Source organism: Malaclemys terrapin, chromosome 10 (assembly GCF_027887155.1).
Source record: "Malaclemys terrapin pileata isolate rMalTer1 chromosome 10, rMalTer1.hap1, whole genome shotgun sequence".
Lineage (NCBI taxonomy): Eukaryota > Metazoa > Chordata > Testudines > Emydidae > Malaclemys > Malaclemys terrapin.
In genome coordinates, this window is record NC_071514.1 from 22,900,373 (window position 1) to 22,921,339 (window position 20,967).

General features: G+C 43.8%; 1 protein-coding gene across 1 annotated transcript in view; it reads left to right on the forward strand.

Annotated features, from left to right (window-relative positions):
• The first annotated feature begins 7,026 nt into the window (after positions 1-7,026).
• MAPK6 (mitogen-activated protein kinase 6) overlaps positions 7,027-20,967 on the forward strand; it is a 56,962-nt gene continuing 43,021 nt past the window's right edge. Inside the window, exon 1 of the mRNA XM_054041430.1 lies at positions 7,027-7,197. The gene's annotated coding sequence lies outside the window, so the exon portion shown is untranslated. The remainder of the gene's footprint in view (positions 7,198-20,967) is intronic.

Consider the following 20,967-nt stretch of genomic DNA (forward strand, 5'->3'; position numbering starts at 1 on the left):
TATGGAAATTGTATGGTGGGCCATGAATGCTCACAAAATTGAGGGTTGGGGTGTGGGAGGGGGTGAGGGCTCTGGGCTGAGGCAGGGGATTGGGATGCAGGGTGGGTGAGGGCTCTGGCTGGGGGTGCAGGCTCTGGGGTGGGGCTGGGGATGTGGCATTGGGGGTGCAGGAGGGTGCTCTGGGTTGGGATCAAGAGGCTCAGAGGGCAGAAGGGGGATCGGGGGTTGGGCTGCAGGAGGGGGTCAGAGGTGCAGGCTCGGGGCGGTACTTACCTCAAGCAGCTCCTGGAAGCAGCGGCATGTCCCCCCTCTGGCTCCTACACAGAGGCGCGGCCAGGCAGCTCCGTACACTGCCCTGTCCGCAGGTGCCACCCCTGCAGCTCCCATTGGCCAATGGGAGCTGCACGGGGGTGCTTGGGGCGGGGACAGCGTGCAGAGCCCCCTGGCTGCGCCTCTGCATAGGAGCCGGAGGGGGGACATGCCGCTGCTTCCAGGAGACACACGGAGCCACTGCATGCGCAGAGCGGAGCAAGCCCCGGATCCCACTCCCCGGCGAGAGTTCAAGAGAGCTTGAGGCCAGATTAAAACATCTGAAGGACTGTATGTGGTTTACAGTCTAAATAGATCAGACAGGTTTTTTTTGGGGGGGGGGGGTGAGGCGGGGGGGAGATTTGAACACATAAGCAGAGTGAATAATGTGATGGTGGCAAATGTTGTGTTACCTCCACAATTGTATTGTTCTGTTAGTAACAAAAAAAAAAAAACCCTGTGTACCTACTGCAGGGGGCATCTCACTCCCCAGTTTCTCCTCCTCCTCTTGCTGAGCCTGTCACAGGACATGAAATGAGTTTAAATGACTAACATGGCCAAAATTGAGATAATGACGTGGGGAGAGGGGACAAAAGCATCCTGGAAGGAAGGAGAGATGGTACCAGTAGTGCCCCATTTCTCTTGGCCGCCCTTTTCTCTTACTGCACTCACATGGAAGAGAAAGGTCACATTCCCATCTGCTCCATTATATAGAGCTGCTATATGACTGATGGTTCTTGGGGTACCCAACCCAGGGCTGTTATTCACTTGTAACCCCCTGCCTCTAGCGAGCGGTAGCTTTGCTCATGGTGGCTAGGTGCTGGCTCTGTAACACCACCGGCTTGTCAGCCATTTAAGAACTCTTCTCTGGGCTATGCCAGCCTGTCTTTGCCTTGCAGGTAAACAGGAGTCCCCTTGAACTGTTCTCCTGTGAGTACCTGCCCCTAACACTGGCTACTCACAGAAATCCCAGATCCTCTGCCCCCAAAGGAGCAGTGTGCCCCAGTTTACTAATTTTACCCTACACTCCTGCTCCTGTATAACACACAGCAATGGTAATAAAACAAGAGAAGGGTTATTTAGGAAAGAACAGCGATTCAACCAGAAACAGTCTGATGGAAACAAATGGTTACAATACAAAACAAAATCACGGGATGTGAATTAGGGCATATACACCTCTACCCTGATATAACACTATCCTCGGGAGCCAAAAAATCATACTGCATTATAAGTGAAACCGCGTTATATGGAACTTGCTTTGATCTGCCAGAGTGCGCAGCCCCGCCCCCCCCCCCCCCCTCCGGAGCACTGCTTTACCGCGTTATATCCAAATTCATGTTATATCGGGTCGCGTTATATCAGGGTAGAGGTGTATTTACTAATGTTACCTTTCCTATCGAATGAAATAAGCTTTCCCCCCAAAGTTCAGTCTGTTGCAGAGCTGGCTGGCTTCACAGGAACCAGAAGCCAATTTTTTTTTTTTCATGAGAACATCTCTGCTCCCCAAGATGGCTTCTCCCCTCCTCTGTAGTGCTGAAACAGTCTTTTGTCTTTATTCATCGCCAGGGCAATCCCCTATCTGTTGTTATGCTCCTTGTTTTACCTCCAAGTAGGTTTGATTGTTTGAAGTAGTCTGATGATCTTTCATTGATAGAGCAAAGCTAGACAATTGAACCTCAGGCTATGCTAACCGGGGCGGGGACAATTCCCTCCTGCTTGAATGGGCCTTGGTGATTAACTTTTACTCTAAGACCATAAAACAGACTTTAAATATAGTTACATTATTCCTTAAATATTACGCATGCATACATTTTGTAATGGTTATGAGTCTTGATAAGTTATGAGCTGTGAAGATACCTCCCATGTTACCTCTTATGGATAAATACCCTGTAAGATATGTGTTTGGTGTAGCAAGTTTGTCAAATTTGAGACAAGTTGTTCGCAAGGAACAGGGGACCCTTTGCCAAAGGGTCTCTCTGTCACAGTAACTTAATACCAAACTTCAAGAGTGTGCAATGAAAATGAACAAGTCCATAAAAAGGTCACTCATGGATCACAAGCAGCAAAATATGGAATCTGGACAAAATATGGACAAAAAGGCTAATGTTTCAGCAGATAATTAACTGCCATAGGGCACTCTGTCTTGCACATGCTGTTGATATTGTATTTAATACAAACAATTCACTAATTTAAGGGGATAATCTTGAAATCCTTGCTCAGGGAAAATTCTTGGAAGCCAGTGGGATTTTTGTCTGAATAAAGAGGACAAGAGTGCGCTTTAAACTAAGAACAATATTACAGGCTCTTCAAAGCACAGAATTTTTATAACTGGTGGGGGGAAGAGGAGTGTGAGAGAGAGGGAGAATCCTGCCCAAAAAAACTGGGGGCAGGACCAACTGCTTAAAAGTCAATTGAAGCCTGCCACTGAAATCAAGCAGAGAAGGCTCTGGCCCTATGTTGTCATGGAATGAATCCTGAGAAATACTAAGCACAAATAGATTGAATGCTCGGGTCCTCATTATGGTAAAGAACCATTTGGGAGTTCCCAAAATCTGGCCTTTCCTGTTTTTAAAAAATGTTGTTAGTGGTTGTTGTTGCATTCCCTCTCCTTCCTGCTGTGTCCGCCGTCTTCCCAATATCTTGAGTAGCCTTTTAATCATTTGAACAGTTCAATGACTCCGAGGATGTTAAATTAGGTTTTGAATAGAAATATGAGATAAAGCTGCCTGTTCTGTTTTAATGACTGTCCCTTTTTATACCTCTAGATAAATGATATGTTAGACGACTCATAGGCTTTATCGCTTTATCTAGTTGGTGCTATAAATAACTACTAGCCTTTTCTGACTTATAAGCAGTAGTAAGGCTTGCAGTGTTGTGTAACTCAAAACCTAAGCTGGGCACACTGAGACGTAAGCAAAAAGGCCCTGTGCTTCTGAGCAGAGCATTTGTTAACTAGCCAAACAGCCCGTCGCCCATAATGTTCAAAGGTTAACTGTGCCCAAAGTGGAGTAACTCTACTTGCATGACCTTCAGCTGAAGTGACTGCTTGTTTTCATCTATTTCATCTAAAATGGCCAAGCAAACAGGCCCTGCTTGTGTGGGAAAAGTCAGTATGTACAGATCTCATCTGGCTCCATCTGGAGCTGGGCAAGGTGCCCAGCAATCTGCATCTGACTGTCATGAGTTTAAATCCTAGTGCCACTGGTTAATTTAGGATTCAAACTTGTCGAGGGTTTTTGTGGGCCAGCTGTAAGTGGGACTCTTTACAAAGAGTTCAAATGTAATCTTAATCCCTCTGCAGGGTTAGGGTGGATGTTGCAGCAACTGCAGCGCTGTTCATTCCAGCGAGCTATTGTGCTCTGGGAGTTAATGCCGGGCTACTAAATTGCCCAGTAATCATTCCAAAAAAGCATTGCTGTGGGGTGTTGAAAATGAATGCATGGCATTGTCTCCTCCACACTTCCTTCTTCTGGACTGATGCTGTGCAGTGTAGCCATTCAGCCACTACATGCACCGGCAAACGGGAGAATGCTGGAATTAAATACATACTGTGGTACTATATTGGCAAGCATCACCATTAAGAGCCTCAGCACTTCACTCAAGTGGGCACTAGCCTGGTTTTACAGAGGAGGTACTCAAGGTACAGACAGGTTAAGTGGCCACACAGGAAGTCAGTGGAGCCAGGAATAGAACCAGAATACCTGTGTTCAATTCCTGGGTCTCACCACTAGAGAACGTTCCCCTTAATTCTGTCCCCTCTCTCAAATCCCTGTGCTGCTACAGGTGTTCTCAAACTGGGGATTGGGACCCTGCAGGAGGTCATGAGCTTATTACATGGGGGGTCGTGAGCTGTCGGCCTCCACCCCAAACCCCACTTTGCCTCCAGCATTTATAATGGTGTTAAATATATAAAAAAGTGTTGTTAATTTATAAGGGGGAGGGTCACACTCAGAGGCTTGCTATGCGAAAGGGGTCACCAGTAAAAAAGTTTGAGACCCACTGTGCTACATCACTTCTGTGAATGAATTTGCTTTTCACTGCAGAGAGACTAACTGCATTGGCAAGAGCAAGGCATCATGCAGGAAGGAATTATAAAGCAATATCCAAACGACTTTGCCCTTAAAGGAGATATGATCTAGTCCTAGGCCTCTCCTGAGCAGAGACATCAGATTTGGACTAAATTAGCAACTTCTTTTGATTTGTAGCCTAAACAAAATCTGAGCCCAGGCCTCCAGAAATGATCCGAGCTAGTACACTAATCCATCGTGCCACTTAGCCCAGTTTGAAACAATGCTTGCCCTTGCAAACAATGATATAAAAGCTTTTGCAAGGTTGGCACTTTACTGGGGTTATAATAACTGTCACCTGACTCAATCTGTACCTGCAAATGTTCTTTATCTCTTGTCACGCATTCACCTTTTAACTACCCATTCAATGACTGCAGAGGCTATTTAACCCTTACACACCACTTTTCAGTGATGAGCTGCCAAAGTCTTAAGAACCGGTTCCCTATCAGTTCTTCGGCAGCATGTCGGAGGTGGGTCCTTCAGTGCCGCCGAAGACCCGGAGCGAATGAAGGACCCGCCGCCGAAGTGACGCTGAAGACCTGGTAGGGAACCGCCCGGTGAGTACAAGCCCCACGTGCCTCCCAAAACAGCCTGTTTCCTCCCCACCCACGTCCTGCCCCAGACGGTCCCCCTCAGAACCCGCAACCCATCAAGCCCCCCTGCTCCTTGTTCCCTGACCACCCGCTCCTGAGACTCCCCCACCCTAACTGCCCCCCAGGACCCCATCCCCTACCCAACTCGCCCCGCTCCCTGTCCCCTGATTGCCCCGACTCCATTCACCACTACCCTGACAGAGCCCCGGAACTCCCACACCAACCTGGTAGTATGAGTTTGGGCTGGGGTGGGGCTTGTCTGACAGAAAAGATGATACACTCTGGGCTTGTATCTATCACTTCTGTATTGCATACACCCTCTGCAGCCATGGCTAGGAAGATGTATAGTGTGGACTGTTCTCCTAGGTTTGAGGGTGGGCCCTGTGACCTTTTCTGTTATGGGGGTGACAAACCCCACCCTCCTTACAATGAGTAATGTGGTACTGGTGGTGAGGGATCCTCATGGAGACTTCCTTCATCCCATCTCATGGGAGATTGGGTTCAATATTCTCTGCCTCTCCTGGCTTTCACAGTGCCCAGCACTCAGTCCTGGCATTCGACCACACACATTTTAATTGCTTGTTTCAGCTGTTTATTATGAAGATCCATTGAAATGGCACTTGTATGGGGGACAGTATAACAGTGGAAAAGGAGAGGTTCTGAAGAGAGATGCCCTTTGATAATGCAAACTGATACAGCAGCTATAATTTATGCACACTATGTGAGGCACCAAAAATAAAATCAATTGGGAATTCTCATGAACAAGATGGAGGGGGTAGTTGTCTATGTGTTTGAGAGAGAATACCCTTGATATGGAATTTGTCTTCATGCAGTGGGAGCTGATGTCGCAACGTTAGCATATTAACTAGCTTTTAGGATTTGTACTTAGTACACACTATTGGCTTTTCAAGCTGTATGTTGATCTGAATATTTTTAATGGAATTGTTTCCTATCATAACTATTCTGCATTTTGTGGCTACTTCTGAGGTGTGTGTCTTACTTTTCACGTTTAAATATAAAAGGCAATAAACAACTGTTTGTAAAACCAAGCACAAGTGGGTCAGCCAGGGCTGTCTTGGTAACAGTCTCTCCCCTAACAAATAGAGGAGTTATGTCAAAAACAAACATGTGATAGGTTGTATTTATACAGGATCACTGGACGCAATTATGCAATCATGAAAGCAACCAAACATAGCCAGGTTTCCTTGCTTCATCTGGGATGCCACCCAAATTTGTCAGTTGTACTTCAGCATTAGTCTCATGCTGATCCTTCTATCCTTGGGTGTTGCTGTACTAATCTATGGAGCAACCCTCTGTTGGCCCTCTGCACTACTCTATCAACACTTTCCCCTACAGACTCTCTCCTTTCTGCCTCTCCTAATTTTGTGGACCTTCTGAAGCTCCACCAAACCACTCTGACCTTCAACAAGCTAAGGATGATGAAGCAGGTATGGAAGCAAGTATACATCTATTGCAAGAACTGATGTCTCATTAGACATTTATTTAGTATTCCTGGCAAGTTATAGTAGCAGTGCCAGGATTTAACAGGGGCAGCCAGAGTTCACTAAACCACCTTTTTGTACAAATCTTGTGGGAATGTACTTGGAAGTGCAAAGTCAATGCATACATGTATCAACACTAGTATCCTGGTAAAATTGATCAGCTATGTCTGGTCTCTCTTTATCCTCACTTTTTAACACTGAAAGAAACCTAGATCCTTTTCATCCCTGGTGTAATTCCATTTAGATCTATGGAGTTACACCAGGGATGAATTTGCCCACTCTGTGTTGAAGAAATATTTAAATGACTTCATTCTTTATAAATTTCAAGAACTTTTACTCTGTATTTTCTGAAACACTTTCTGTAGGGATGGTCTATTTTTCTGCCTAAGAGCAGGGAGTGACTGTGTGTGATTTAAGCAGCAATCTCACACCCTCCTCCTCCTCTCATTTACATATTTATATGATGAATTATTACTAGAGTAACAGCTGTACACAGTACTCATATCTCAGCAACGTAACCTTCCCCTTCTCATCAGATCACTTCTATTTCTGACTAGAAATCTTCTGGTCGACCTTTTCACTTGCTGTTGATGAGGTTTTTTTTTATTCTGTTGGTTGGTAGATCCTTAGGGATATTGTCTTCAGTGTCATTTATATTTATTCCCTCTGCTTAAAACAAGACACCAGATACAATGATGCTGAAGAGACAAGACAGCTTAAAAAATGGTAAGTTAAATGTTTGTGTGTGTGTGCTTTCTCCAATGAAGTGTTCATTAGTTTAAAGGGGATAGTATGAAGAACTAGAATTTGAGCTCTAACTACCCTACTAGTCTAACATTAAAACACAGAAACAAAGTGTGTGTGTGTGTGTGTGTGTTTATTTTTAACTTAAAAATTAAACAGGAATATGCTGACTGGGGTCTTGGTTATATAGAATACTTTAATGCTTTTATATAAGCTATGTATGGGGTTATTTTGTTTTGGGTTTGATTTGGATTGGTGTATGTTTTCACATAGCACCAAGATGAATGAATGCACTGTGTAATCTCTTTAGATAGATTGTATTTAGTGTATTTTCTGTAATGATGCATGGACAAAAATATGAGGATGACTAGTTAGACTTTCCATTGTGAAAAAAGGTAGGGATGAAAAATTCAAGCAGCACCGATATTATTTCAATATGATGAATTGCCCAAATATGGAGAGAATTACAAATGTAAAATCTTTGTTCTTACTAGAAAGTTTTGAAAGTCACATCAAGACTTAAAAAATATGAAACATAGAGAAGGCTCAGAGTTCTATGCTGTGTGAACCTGTAACTGCAAGATTTTTTGAAACGTAACTTATTTGCATGCCTCTTTAAAATGTATCTTATGTATTGCATACTACAGAACAAGTGACTGTGGGTTGGGCTTCAATGCAGTTGTGACACAGAACTTAATATCAGCAGTAATATTTTGGAGGCAGTCTTGTTTGCACACCTGCCTTTTAAATTCTAAGGATCGTATTGTACTACAGGGTTTTGGTTTGGTTTGTTTAAGCAGATTTCCCCTCTGAAATTGGCATGGAATTATGATTTTAAAAAGAATCAATTTTGGCTTCTTAAAAGGGAGTTTCTGATAAGACATGAAAATGTTGCTTTTCTTGTGTCTAAAGGGGTGTTTGTAGTTGGAGAGTTACTGAGCTCTTTATTATAGTATTAAAGGCAGCACTAGTGTTTTCATGACACTGTCTTGTGTATCTCTTTCCCTTTAGTGCTTTTCCTGAGACAAACATAACTGGGTATACAGAATGAAATGTTGAGAACCTGCTGCTCCCACAGCAGGCAATGGAAGTTACAGATGCTCAATAGCTCTCAGGGTCTAACCTTGAGATAGCAAAGGATGGTTCCCCTGAGTCAAGGTCTTGCTGAAGTCCATGGGAGTTGGATTGGGTCACAGGAAAGGGCTCCCATCTTTTAAATTCACTGTTTGTCTCAAGGGTTTGGTTTTTTTCTTATGAAAGTTTTGGTATCCCAGAGCAGTTGAAAACAATGGTGTTTTTCAAAATGCCTTAATATCTTGTTAAACTTGTAGTGTATCCCTGAGGTAAAATCGCATTTCAAACAATCCCTTCAGCTGATTATCTGCACTGATTGTTACCATCTTGCAACAACTGTCCTTCTGGGCAGAAGAGAAACCCATTGCCAGAATTACAAATAATTTACATAACCCAATTTAAAGCTCTAACAAAATGTTCCAGTGCTAAGAGGATTGTTATACTGTAATTAACATGTGGGATGAAAATACTTTCTGAAGTTCGGGAACACTCAAAAGATAGATTAGATCCCCCGGAAAGAAAAAAATTAGCTTTTTGCCACCACTGGCAATGTAAACAAAATGATCAATTTAAAAACAACACATTGCACATGATGATGAAGTATTCCTGGGCCATGACAGTTCATGCCAGTTCTGCAAGCCATTAGTAACAGTAGTTTGCGTTTTGTTGGTGTGATTTTTTTTTTAAGGCTCCCAAAGCACTTCACATACTCTATGCAAGCAGTATAACTAAAATGCAGCCAACTGGTGCACAGCTCACACAACAGTGTACGTGGGAAAGGGGAGGGAGGAATTCTGGCTAAGGGCACTGTGTCATGGGATCGTTAATATCCCTGCAGGGTATACAGGACCTCATTTTGGACTTCTATGACTCGTGTTGAGTAGTCCTAATGAAATGAATGGACCTACTTATGCAATAAGGTAGTAGTGTGAGTAGAGATTTCTTCCGAAGGACCTTCACACGGTGAACTTTGTGGCACCCAATCTATCCACCTCAGAATGACAAAGGGCTGAATCCACCCTGCTAGGACCAGAGGCCACTCAAAATAATCTGCTACTCTAGACAAAACTTTAGTGGGCTGCAGCCTTCCTCCTAGGCCTAGGGCAGCAGATTTGGCAGGGGCAGCTGAGCCAAATGTGAGTGAGTGGTGTTGCAATAGGGTGACCAGATAGCAAGTGTGAAAAATTGGGATGGTGGTGGTGGGGGGGCAATAGATGCCTATGTAAGAAAAAGCTCCAAAAATCGGGACTGTCCCTATAAAATCAGGACATCTGGTCACCCTATGTTGCAACCTGATGGACTGGGCTGTGGTGCCTCTCAAATTTGGCCCAGCCACCTCTTTATCAGGGAAGGGCCGCTGGGCCAAATCTGCCACCAGAGGCAGTTGCCCAGAAATCTGCCGACCTAGGCAATTACCTCGTTTGCCTATAGCTAGAGTGGCCTCTGACTAGGATTTGGTTCCAGGAAACCTGCATAATCCAAGGAAGATGGTCAGATCATTGAGCCTTCCCCTTCTGTTGATCAGTAACTTATTTTATTGTGTTTAAGATCCTCTTAAATCAGCCAAATAAACCCATAAAATGTCAAGTATAATCTCTGGGGACCAGCATTAAGAATAGCCGAGCTCCATAAAAGGATGCTTCCGGGATGCTGGAGGAGAGAAGAACCTGTCCTTGACCTGCTGCTCTGAGGTTTTGCAATCCAGGCAGTTTTCCACCCAGGCTAGTATGGAAATGGAAGCAAGTAAAAAGAAATGACACTAGCTCTAATCATTGCAATGTGGGATTGGTGTGTCTCACATACACCCCTACCTCAGCCAACAGCAACTGGCAATGTAAACAAAATGATCAATTTAAAAACAACACATTGCACGTGATGATGAAGTATTCCTGTGCCCTGACCGTTCATGCCAGTTCTGCAAGCCAATAGTAACAGCCAACAGCTGAGGTGATGATGTCATCTGAATCTTCAAAGTAAAAAACTCCTATTAAAGGGCCATGCAAGTGGGATGTCTGAGCAAAGGCCAAACCACAACAGGTCTGTACAGCAGGACAGCATCTGTTTTACATGCAAATCAAAACAAGATAACAGAAGTAACTAATAAAGAACTGCAGCCTGGAGAATGGGCCTGCCTTCTTCCAGCCATCCTCCTTGTGTCTGTTCAGCGCCCTGTGTCACATCCCATCCTCTGTACAGAGGAAAGGAGCAGCTAGAGTTAGGACCCTGTACACAAGGGGCTGAGCTGAGAGCACCCCTGCACCCTGTCACAGGATGCTTGACAACATTAGATGGGCCCACAAGTCCTCCACCCCTCACTGATCCTTTTAAGAGGCATTTACAGATGCCAGCTCACTGTGGCAAAGTGCATGACCCACTTTTTCCACTCTCGTCTTGCAAGAGAGCTCTTTGAACAAATGTGCGGTTGCAGAGGGAGAGCGCCATCATCGAGTCTGTACTTGGATCCACATCTGAGGATCACAAAGAAACTAGGAATGTTATCACATCTCATTCATGCACTGCATGTGATCTGGAATGACCACTAAGGAACAGGAACAGCCTGCAGGGGTTTTTAAATTGTTGCAGTGTTAAAGTGAACAGTGTCTTCCTGTCTAAAAGCGTAATCTCGTATGGCAGTGTATCAAAAAGAGAACTCTCTGAATCTTTGAGTGGATTTAGATGGTTTTTAAGAACCCCAGGAGGGCAGGAAGTGAACAACCTAGAAAAGGTAATACAGACCCAGGTCTGTATTAACTTCTGCAGGGTCAGAGTGTGCACCCTGCCCTCCCTCCCCCACATCCTTGTGGGGATGAAACGTAGGCTGAGGTGACTGGAAGCCAGGATGGGGGAGAGATGTCTTGGATGATGAGCTATGCAATCGGGGAGCGGGCGGGGGGGGGGAGAGGAACAGGACTGGCTGGGCAAGAAGACTGGGATGGGGAGTCCAGAGGATTGACATTAGGACTTGCAGGACAAAGAGGCTGGGGCTGGGATAAGAAGCCTAAGGAGTGAAGATTGCAATCGTCTAAGTGAGGAGAATGGGAGTGGGATGAGGTGTCAGGGGTGGGAAAGAGACCGGACTGGGACAGGGTAGAAAGGGGCCATGTTTGAGAGAAAATGGGCAGAAGAGTCTGTGCCCAGTAGAGCAAACTCCCATCTACAGCCTGGAATGGAATCCAAGATCCCTGAGTCTCAACAATCCTCTGCTGTCAGCATATATCTATGAAACCCTGTGTCTAGTGCTGGTCGAGAGACGATGACAACTTACTACTGCTATCAGTTAGTGATGAGCACCATAGAAAAACTCATCTGGAAATTAATAACTGGATTTAAATAGCGTGCAATAAACAAGGAACAGGGCCACATGTTGAACAACGAGGGGAAAACAAAATATTGAGTAGCTGCTCATTAAGCGAGTGCTGTCCATCCGGTGCATGGAACGAGGCAAGGGTCCTGTGGGGGGGAACAATGTGATTAAAGACTGTATCATAATGCATATTCACAAAAGGACCAAATTAAGGTGCACAGACAAATTAATTCTGGCATTTCATAACCTCTGAGTGCTTGACTTTGCAACCTTGACATTCTTTTAATGTTGGGTGTGTGTGTGTGTGGTGGGGGGAGGGAGATTGAGATGTATATTCCTTAATTATGGGTTTTAATTCATTTTGTTTGACATATGGTGGGAGATGTGCTGATTATTGCAAATTCAGTGTCTTAATAGTTCTTTAGAAAACAGATGGGCAAATGTACTAGTTCACTTATTTCTGTGCTCTCCTGCTATGTGAAACATTAGAGCAGTCAACAGGTTGCTATTCTCTTGCTTGTGTCTGTAAGAAGACTTTTAAAAAATTCCATGTCCCTCTTGCTGTCTTATTTAATTACACCAGTTACTCTAGGTTCCTAGTTTGAACATTCCTTGTCATATCACAAAACTTAAACCCTGCCACTGATTTACAATTGGCTTGTAATGATTACATTTTTATTGTTTACCAACAAATACTATTGGACCTAGGATTATAAACACAAAGTACAGTGTAGTACTTTGATCTGAAATTGTACATTCTCAGTCCTTGAGTTGTTTTACCACAAGCAAATGAATTGCCTTCATTATTTAAACAGACCTGTTATCTCCAACCACCATAATCTCATCTCCTCTGTACTGCTAGAAAGAATTTAAACAGTCATTGCAGCTGTGGAAGTGCCACCTTAACTGGTCTCAGATTTAAAAAACAGGTACCATCTCACACAATCTTAGTAGGGTTAGGAAAGAATGATTTACTGGATAGCTGCGTCTTCTGTTGAACTGTTCTCTTCTCTTGAATTCCACGGGCAGTAATTGCTAACGATGTCAATTCAGCACATTGGACAATTAAACTCCTTATTTTATCCTTAGAGCAGGTAGAGATCAGGCAGTGGTAATAGAAGGCTCTTTGGCATTGTAGTATAGCTCTGATAGAGGGGGTGAGACTTCAGACTCTATACCCATTATGTCCTTGGCCTCTGAGCTACTTAGAACCAGTTGTACTGGTGCAGTTGAAATAATGAACAAGTATGTACTGATAACTGGATGAGGTCCACCATATATCAATTGTTAATCACTTTTGGTTTCTACTGACCTGGGCTAGATTTGAACCAGCTATCTAGAGATGAAAGGTTCCTAATCCCACTGGTAAACTCTTGAGCCCCTTAGGTCCTCTCTTGTTCTCCCTTTTTACTGATGATTAACTTTTCCATGATGAGAGAATTTGTATGGGTGGAAAAACACACTATCCTGCCACACTGGTATTCTCAGCAAATTAAGTTTTCTCTCACTATTGGCTTAACAGGAACGCTTTTTTGGTTGTTGTTTTTTCCATTTTTTTAAACAAATGGAATTACACATCTAACTTCCATGATTATGCATGCATATGGCTAATTACCTTCTCTTGCATGCACAATCAACTGATTTTGTGCATGCAGTCAAGGTAACTGTACACAATCTAGGCATTCAATTGCAGGCCCATGTATTGTGCTCAGTACATAGTGCAGCTCTCATTCCATCAAAGACCAATCTACAAGTAGGTTGAGGACAGTATATTAAATCTACAGTGAGCATGAGGCCAGCTGGCAAATGGCAGCAAACCTGGAATTAAAGATTTCTAGGTAGACTTATTCCAAAAATTGAAAAGCTACCTTTGGGAATAATCGCAAAGTTGTTTTTATTATGGGAGTGTTTGGAATGGACCTGCATTTTTTCTTGAGAAATCTCATGCTTTATCTCTTTTTATCAAAATGGTTATTGAATGTTTTTGTTTACTAAAATCTGGATTTTCAATAACTTTATCAAGAAAAAATATTCTGTTAAAAATCAAAAAGGCACTAAAGTGTTTTCACCAAAAAAACAAAAATGTCAACTAGGCTGCTTTGAAAAAAGTAGTTTAATATATTATTTTGTTTTTTTGGAAAACGTTCTCTTCAAATCCTAGAAAACCAATTGTCGTTGCAAGCTTTTAAGTATTTGTTGGAGCTTAAAACTAGCAATCCTTTCAGTGTAGTGAAATACTCATACTACAGAGTTGTACAAAAACATGAATCTCTTACTTGTAGCTGAAAACTTTTAACAATATTGAACTTAAAATCCCTGCCCCCTAGCAAATGAAGTATGGACTCTTAAGATCTAGATCTTAGATAAGAACCTCCAGCTATGAACAGACAGTGGAACATTGTATTAATAACTACCCTTATTAGACAACTTTCTGTCCTGATAAGTCACCCAAAATACATCATATCCCCAGTATGATAGAGAATAATTACATCTGATGATGGAGTTAAACCAGAGAGGAATTCAGTCCAAGCAGAACAATTATTGTACCTTTATTAGAAGAGAATACCCGTTAAGCAATTTATTTGTAAATCCCTTGAGTATGTCTATGATTCTATGAGTAGGCACCTAAGATGGTTTTCATTGTAGTTTTAAGTGGAAAAAAGGATATTATTGAATTTACTTCCTGTGTTTGAGAAAAAGTTGTCCGGCTTTTAAAAATACATGGTCATTAATCACCTTTTTTAAAATATGTATGCAAATTAAGGGCTTATATTAAATTCCACAGGGGTTAAGCAAGAAGTCCCTCGCTTTCTCCTGCCTTTAAGCCCCCTTCCCTATTCCTACACACACACAATGCACAACATGGCCCCTAAACTGTGAGTCTAATCCTGTCCCATTAAAATCGTGGGAGTAGCTAGGTGTATTATGTCTCTTATTTATCTGTATTGCCTTTTCTGAGAAGCTTCAGGAGTTACTCAGCTTCCAACAGTGGCCATCGCACTGGTCTCGGCACAGGATATGGTAAATGCTATAGTTGCAGAAGATTGTTTGAATTTGTTATTTTGTGTCTAATTTTAAACATTTACTTGGTAGAGAACTGTTGAACTGTATTCATTTAGACCACCTTTAAACCCACATATTTACTCAGTACAAAGATTCTAAAGAAGGTGCCCTTATACCCTATATAACATACTCACTCCACAAGGAGGAAATGCTTCTCCTGAGCTGTTCCGGCTGTCATAAGAATAGATCATTTATAAGTGATTGGAAGGAATTGGTAAACTTCTGAAAGAAGTGGAGGGACTCCAAGGTACAGTAATAAAGGAGACCCAATGTAGAATCCTTTGTTAAAATAAAATATCATACCCTGGCCTACAGTTAGTCTCTGTCAGGTAGCAGGAGGCAGAGTATGACGGTAGGGTTGTTGTGATGATAATGTCTGGGGCCAGTGTGTTATATCACGAGAGCCATTCTTCCTCCTTCGCCCATCCTATTTATTAATTGCATTTATTGTATTTATATAATATGGGTGAAGGAGGAAGAATGGCTCTCGTGATATAACACGCTGGCCTCAGAACCTAACTTCTGTACCACAGTTAATTATAAGCCATGAGCACTCAGAACTTAAGAGTTTAGTTGCTCTGTGGGCTGGTGGCTTCATGCAGTACGTATTGCAAACAGGAAATAAACTATACATCAGCAGCTAGAAACTGATGTGTTGCACATGGAAGAATACTGGTCAGAATGCCGTAAAGACCCTTTTCCAGAAAGTCACAGGGTGGTCTCCATGAAAGTATTCTTTTGGTTCTACCGCAATCCACAAAACTCCCACCAGACCCTGCAGGCATCTAAACTCACTCAGTGCCTAAGTTTTTCAGGATAAAAATTCCCTTTGGACCCTATGTTTCTGCCTCTGGGCATGCGCACAGCTGCTTCCTCCTAGGCCTCTGGGCACTTAATTCCTGCCTAAGCCAGGGAGCGATCCACGGAGTGGGAGGAAATAGACATTCAGCCTCCTAAGTCATCTGTGGGGCCGGATCCAGTAGGTGCTCATTGACATTGGGCTAGAGAGAGCGAGGGAATGACTCTGTAGCCCACTGGTTAGGGCTCTCACCTGAGAGGTGGCAGACCCTGAGTCCAGTCCCCCTGATCCAATCACTCTTTTGTTGTTTATCCAGAGTGAAACAGCTTCAACAGGAGAGACTGAGGGAGCCCCACATGGGAATATCCCATGGCTCAGAGGGTAGAGAACTCTTCTGAGAGGTGCAGAGACCCTGTTCAAATCATTTATCCTCCTGTGGCAGGGAGGGGGCAATTGAACCTGGCTCTCCCACATCCCAGGTGAGGGTTCTAACCACGAGGCTAAATGTTATAAGGTAGGCACCACAGGCAGCAGCCACTCCTCTATCATTTTGTGTAGGGAGAGACAAAGTATAGCTAATCTGATGTAGGTGCCTCCCTACAGTCTGGATTTACATGCCTATGTGTGAGAAAGGGGAGGGATTTAGGACACACCCATATTGTCGGCATCTCCCATTGTCTAGTTTAGGTGGCTCCCCGCCTATCATATGGTGTTTTGTGTATCACATTCTAAAGCGCCTGTCTGCCCCCATTCGTTGCATAGGAATCTAGGCACCTAACTTGGCTTTATGGTTTCTGGATTTTCTAGGCACCTAAAAGTTAGACAGTGTGATGCTCCTCATTGCAGCGTTGAAGTCTCTTTGTGAAGCCCCCTCAGTGTCAATAACGTATAAACCTCCACAGTGCCCAGTAGAAGCTGCAGAATAGGCAGGGAAGGGAGGTGTTTATTGCTACTGTGAAGAGAAACCACTTGCAATGAGGTTGGAGTTATTGTGGGGAAGTGTCTTCAGCACATATGGTGAAATCTGGCCCTACTGAAGTCCATGGAAGTCTTGCCATGGGCTTCAATGGAGTCATGAGTTTGCCTATAATCCAGATATTGCTACTATTTAGAGACAAATCATCAAACTTTTATTCAAAAAGAAACATGAGCTTATGCCAAGAGATTCCCAATCCTATATTATAACAGCAGAAGAAAATGAACAGGCAGAGGCGAATTCCTAAAAAGCCATTGTATGATTCTGATAACAAGAGTGACTCCCCTGAAATCGAAGAGGTTACTCTAGTGTAAGTGAGAAGAAGATCACGGTGCCTAACCTCATCAGCATCATGGGAACCTCCACAGCCCAATTAATCCATCACAATTTGTAGGCCGTAAGAATGCCAGTTACTACTCCTGGAGAGTGGAGGAACAAACATTGGTCTAACCGGTCCCACTCAGTTTTACTATATGTAGATAGTTCCTTCCACTTCCTTTTAGTGGCAGCTTAGTTGCCAGTAAATTTGACTCTTGGCTGACATGTAACTGGGGTGGGTGGGGAAACCTGGCCTATTTTGGAGCCCTGATACAGTATGGAGTAAAAATGCATGCTATGTTTAGGACTTAAGGGAAATGCATGTAATACTGTCTGGGACAAGTGGCATGAGTACTCCTTTTTCTTGGGCAAAATAGACAAGTGCCATCTATTAAATGGATTGAGACCTCAAACTCATTTCTCATAGGCCAGTGTTTCTCAAACTGGGGCTACCGCTTGTGTAGGGAAAGCCCCTGGTGGCCGGGCCGGTTTGTTTACCTGCCACATCCACAGGTCCGACCAATTGCAGCTCCCACTGGCTGCGGTTCGCCGCTCTAGGCTAATGGGGGCTGCTGGAAGCGGCGTGGGCCGAGGGACGTACTGATCGCCGCTTCCAGCAGCTCCCATTGGCCTAGAGTAGTGAACCATGGGTAGTGGGAGCCGCGATCGGCCAGACCTGCGGACGTGGCAGGTAAACAAACCGGCCCGGCCCGCCAGGGGCTTTCCCTACACAAGTGGTAGCCCCAGTTTGAGAAATACTGTCATAGGCCATCAAATTGCCAACCCATAGTGCTGCTCGTGGATTACCACTATAAACTTATTTCCAGGGGGTTCTAATGTTGATGAAAATGTCCTTTGGCCAAAAATAGAGCACAAAGAGCTGAATATGGCCTGGCTAAAACAAATGGAGGTGGCTCCAGGGAGATGTGCTTCTGCCTTCCTTATACCCATTAATTGGTGACAAAGTGAAACAAAGGGGAAAACAACCTGGCCAACCGGGATACAAATAATAAACAGTAATAAGGTAGCGCCTAAAGGCTCCAGTCATGGTCCAGGGCCCTATTGTGCCAGGTGCTGTACAGATATGGACTCTGCCTCAAAGATCTTATAATCTAATTATGATGATGATGGTTTCTGTGATAAAGAGCAAAATTACCAACCCACGACACACAGGTCCTCAAACAGCCTTTACATAGACAGTAATGACTTTCAGCCATAGCTGGCCAGGACTGGATTTGAACCAGAGTCCTAATCAAGGAGGCTTCTGCAATCTGTTACGAATCTCCTAAGTAATACTATATTTGAGACCATTACAATATAGCAAACTAGCACAGACTTTCTGCTCTCCTAATTGGTTCTGGCAGTAGCAGATCTCAGCCTCATCTGAGGCAAAAAGCAAGATTTATTCTGGGGTATATGCTGATTTACATAAACAGTTGCTGCAGTGGCTTTTTGATAGTGTAATGCCCATCCCATCCCCAATTGTTTAACTCTTTGGATAACAAATAGCAGTTAAAATTATGTAACAATTCTGGAGCCTCAGTCTGCATAAGATGTATATTTGCTGCTCGTGGATTACCACTATAAACTTATTTCCAGGGGGTTCTAATGTTGATGAAAATGTCCTTTGGCCAAAAACGAGGCTTTTCTCTGTATATGGTAACCACTGCAACATGAGCTTTATTTACAGATGAGCAGCAAAGGTTTCATCTGTGTAATGCAATAAAAATGCAGCTGTGCTGAGCAATGCTGCATCTGCTCCATAGAAGGAAGGTTATTCATTCCTCTAGAAAAATAAAAGTATTTATACCATAAATATATAAACCTTAACATCAGACCCTACAATTATTCTCAAACTGAAACATTTCAGTAATTAGCTACAATCAACTACATTTATCACTAATAGCACTTTGCCAGCTGAGCACCTCTCTGCATTCAAATATTTACCTAGGGTGTGCCAACATAAATAATGTCTACACAGTATTATACTGACTTTGCAACTGTAGTGTAAATGCTGTCACAGCTATAACTCGAGAAAGGTATCTTAAACAACTAGTCCAGTATCACCTCAGCAAGCAAAGTGTCATGTTCTCTTAACTACATCACTTTAAAGATTTTTGAAAGCAGAGAGTAAGCTTCACCTAGTGCAGCGTAACATGGCCACCCGAAATGTGCATCAGTGGGAGAGAACATAAAATGTTTTAGGTATAGGAAAACCTATTAGGCCAAACGTCCCATTGCTTGGTTTTTTGTTTGTTTGTTTGTTTTCACTTAATCCCACCCAGGGCCAGCTCCAGGCACCAACCGAGCAAGCTGGTGCTTGGGGTGGCAGCTTGTAGGAGGCGGCATTCCGCCCAATCCTAGGGCAGCATGGCCGCTTTTTGTTTGTTTGTTTATTGTGCCACTCCAGCCGCCCTGTAAGGGGCAGCGTCGTGGAGGACGGGAGCGCCCTGCAGCAAGCCCGGCAGGGAAGCCCGCGTCCATCCCTCCCAGCTGACCGGAGCGGTGTGGAGCCCTCCCGGCAGGGGGCACTGTGGGATGGGCCGTGTGGCAGCACCCCGCTGAAGCCCTGGCCTTCCCCCTTCTCTCTCTCCCCCCGCTCCCTCCTCCTCCCCCTGCTAGCCGGGGCACATCTGCAGGGCAGGGAGTCCCCCTGCACCGTGTCTCCGGCTGCGCTGCAGGGTTTTTTTTGTTTTTTGTTTTGCTTGGGGCGGCCAGAAAGCCAGAGCCGGCCCTGATCTCACCTTCCTGCTTTTTCACAAGACTCTTAATCCTCTTCCTCTCCTTCTCCAGAAATAAACTCAAGCACCATTTTTCAGTGTAGATGCCTTCACTGAGGCACCCTAAAAGGTCTGTTTTCCTTCCACACCCCACACCCCCCAAAAGGACTGAGCACTTACTCCTCCTATGAATTTCAAGAGGAGTGCAGAGGAACCCATACCATTTAGGGCACTCATCTTGATAATTTTGATACTAGTCACCTTTTAAAATTCACTTATTGGTGTTTCTCTCCATCTTTTTGTTTCGTTAAGTAGCTTTCCTTGGTAAATTATTCTATATGTTTACTACCCTTTGCCTAAAACAGTTCTAGGCCTGATCTATGCTAGACAATGAAGTCTGCTTAACTACATTGCTCAGTGGTGTGAAAAATCCACACCCCAGAGCAGTGTATTTATGCCAACCTAATTTTCTAGTCTAGACCAGGCCTCGGTATGTCTACATTACAACTGCTACAGCCTCACAGCTGTAGCTATGCCACTGTATTGTAGACATTTACTACAGTGATGGAAGGGGTTTTTCACTCTAGTAAATCCACCTCCTCAAGAGATGGCTGATCCCTTGTTCAAATCCCTTCTCCACACTCACGAGGACTTGTACCAGGAGTCTCCCACGTGCTGGGTGAGTACCTTATCTACTAAGCTAAAGACCATGAGGGTAGGCTGCCTCCTCCCTGTATCCTCAGGCAATAGTGTGCATACTCAGGCAGGGGATAGGTGCCTGGTAATCTAGAGGGAGGCTGCAGTGTGCATGCCCAAAGGAAAAAAATGTAGGTGCTGGGTGAATTTAGGCACCTAAGGGTTAGGTGTCAGCCAAGCAACAGTGTTGCGGATTGCAACGGTGCCTGAAAATGGGACATAGGTATCTAAGTACCTTGGTGGATCCTACTCGAAGTAATTGGGAGCTAATATATATACCAGAGTACTAAAGGGAGGTAAGTTCTTCTAAGCGTTTCAATCTTTTACTGGTCTTGCCTGGGTTCTGTTTTAGCCAGCTGCTCTTCCTCCAGGTGCTCATTTTGATCAGGCAGTGAGAAAGCTGGGAGATGGTGTCCCATATCTTTGACATAAAGGAGATGTTGAGCTGGATGTGGTCTGCACCCAGGTGGCCTTTCAGCACCTGTTGTCACATGGCGGTCCCAATAACTTTATATAAAGGTTGAATACTATTGTGGGACAGGAGTGAACTGTTCTGCTTTAGTTGTTTAATGACATTACATGTTTGCTGTAGAAACACAAACCCCTGATCTCTCAGGTCTCGCAGAGAAGAGTGCATTTACTTCTCAAATGCATTGATTTGTAACTTGAGGGCTAAACATTTTCTGTTAATGATTTTAAATATTTCACAGTTTTTACTATTTCACTTTAAATTGCACTTATGAATTGTGTTTTTTCTCTGTATTCATCACTTTGCTAATACAGTTTGAGTTCTCCCATTCTT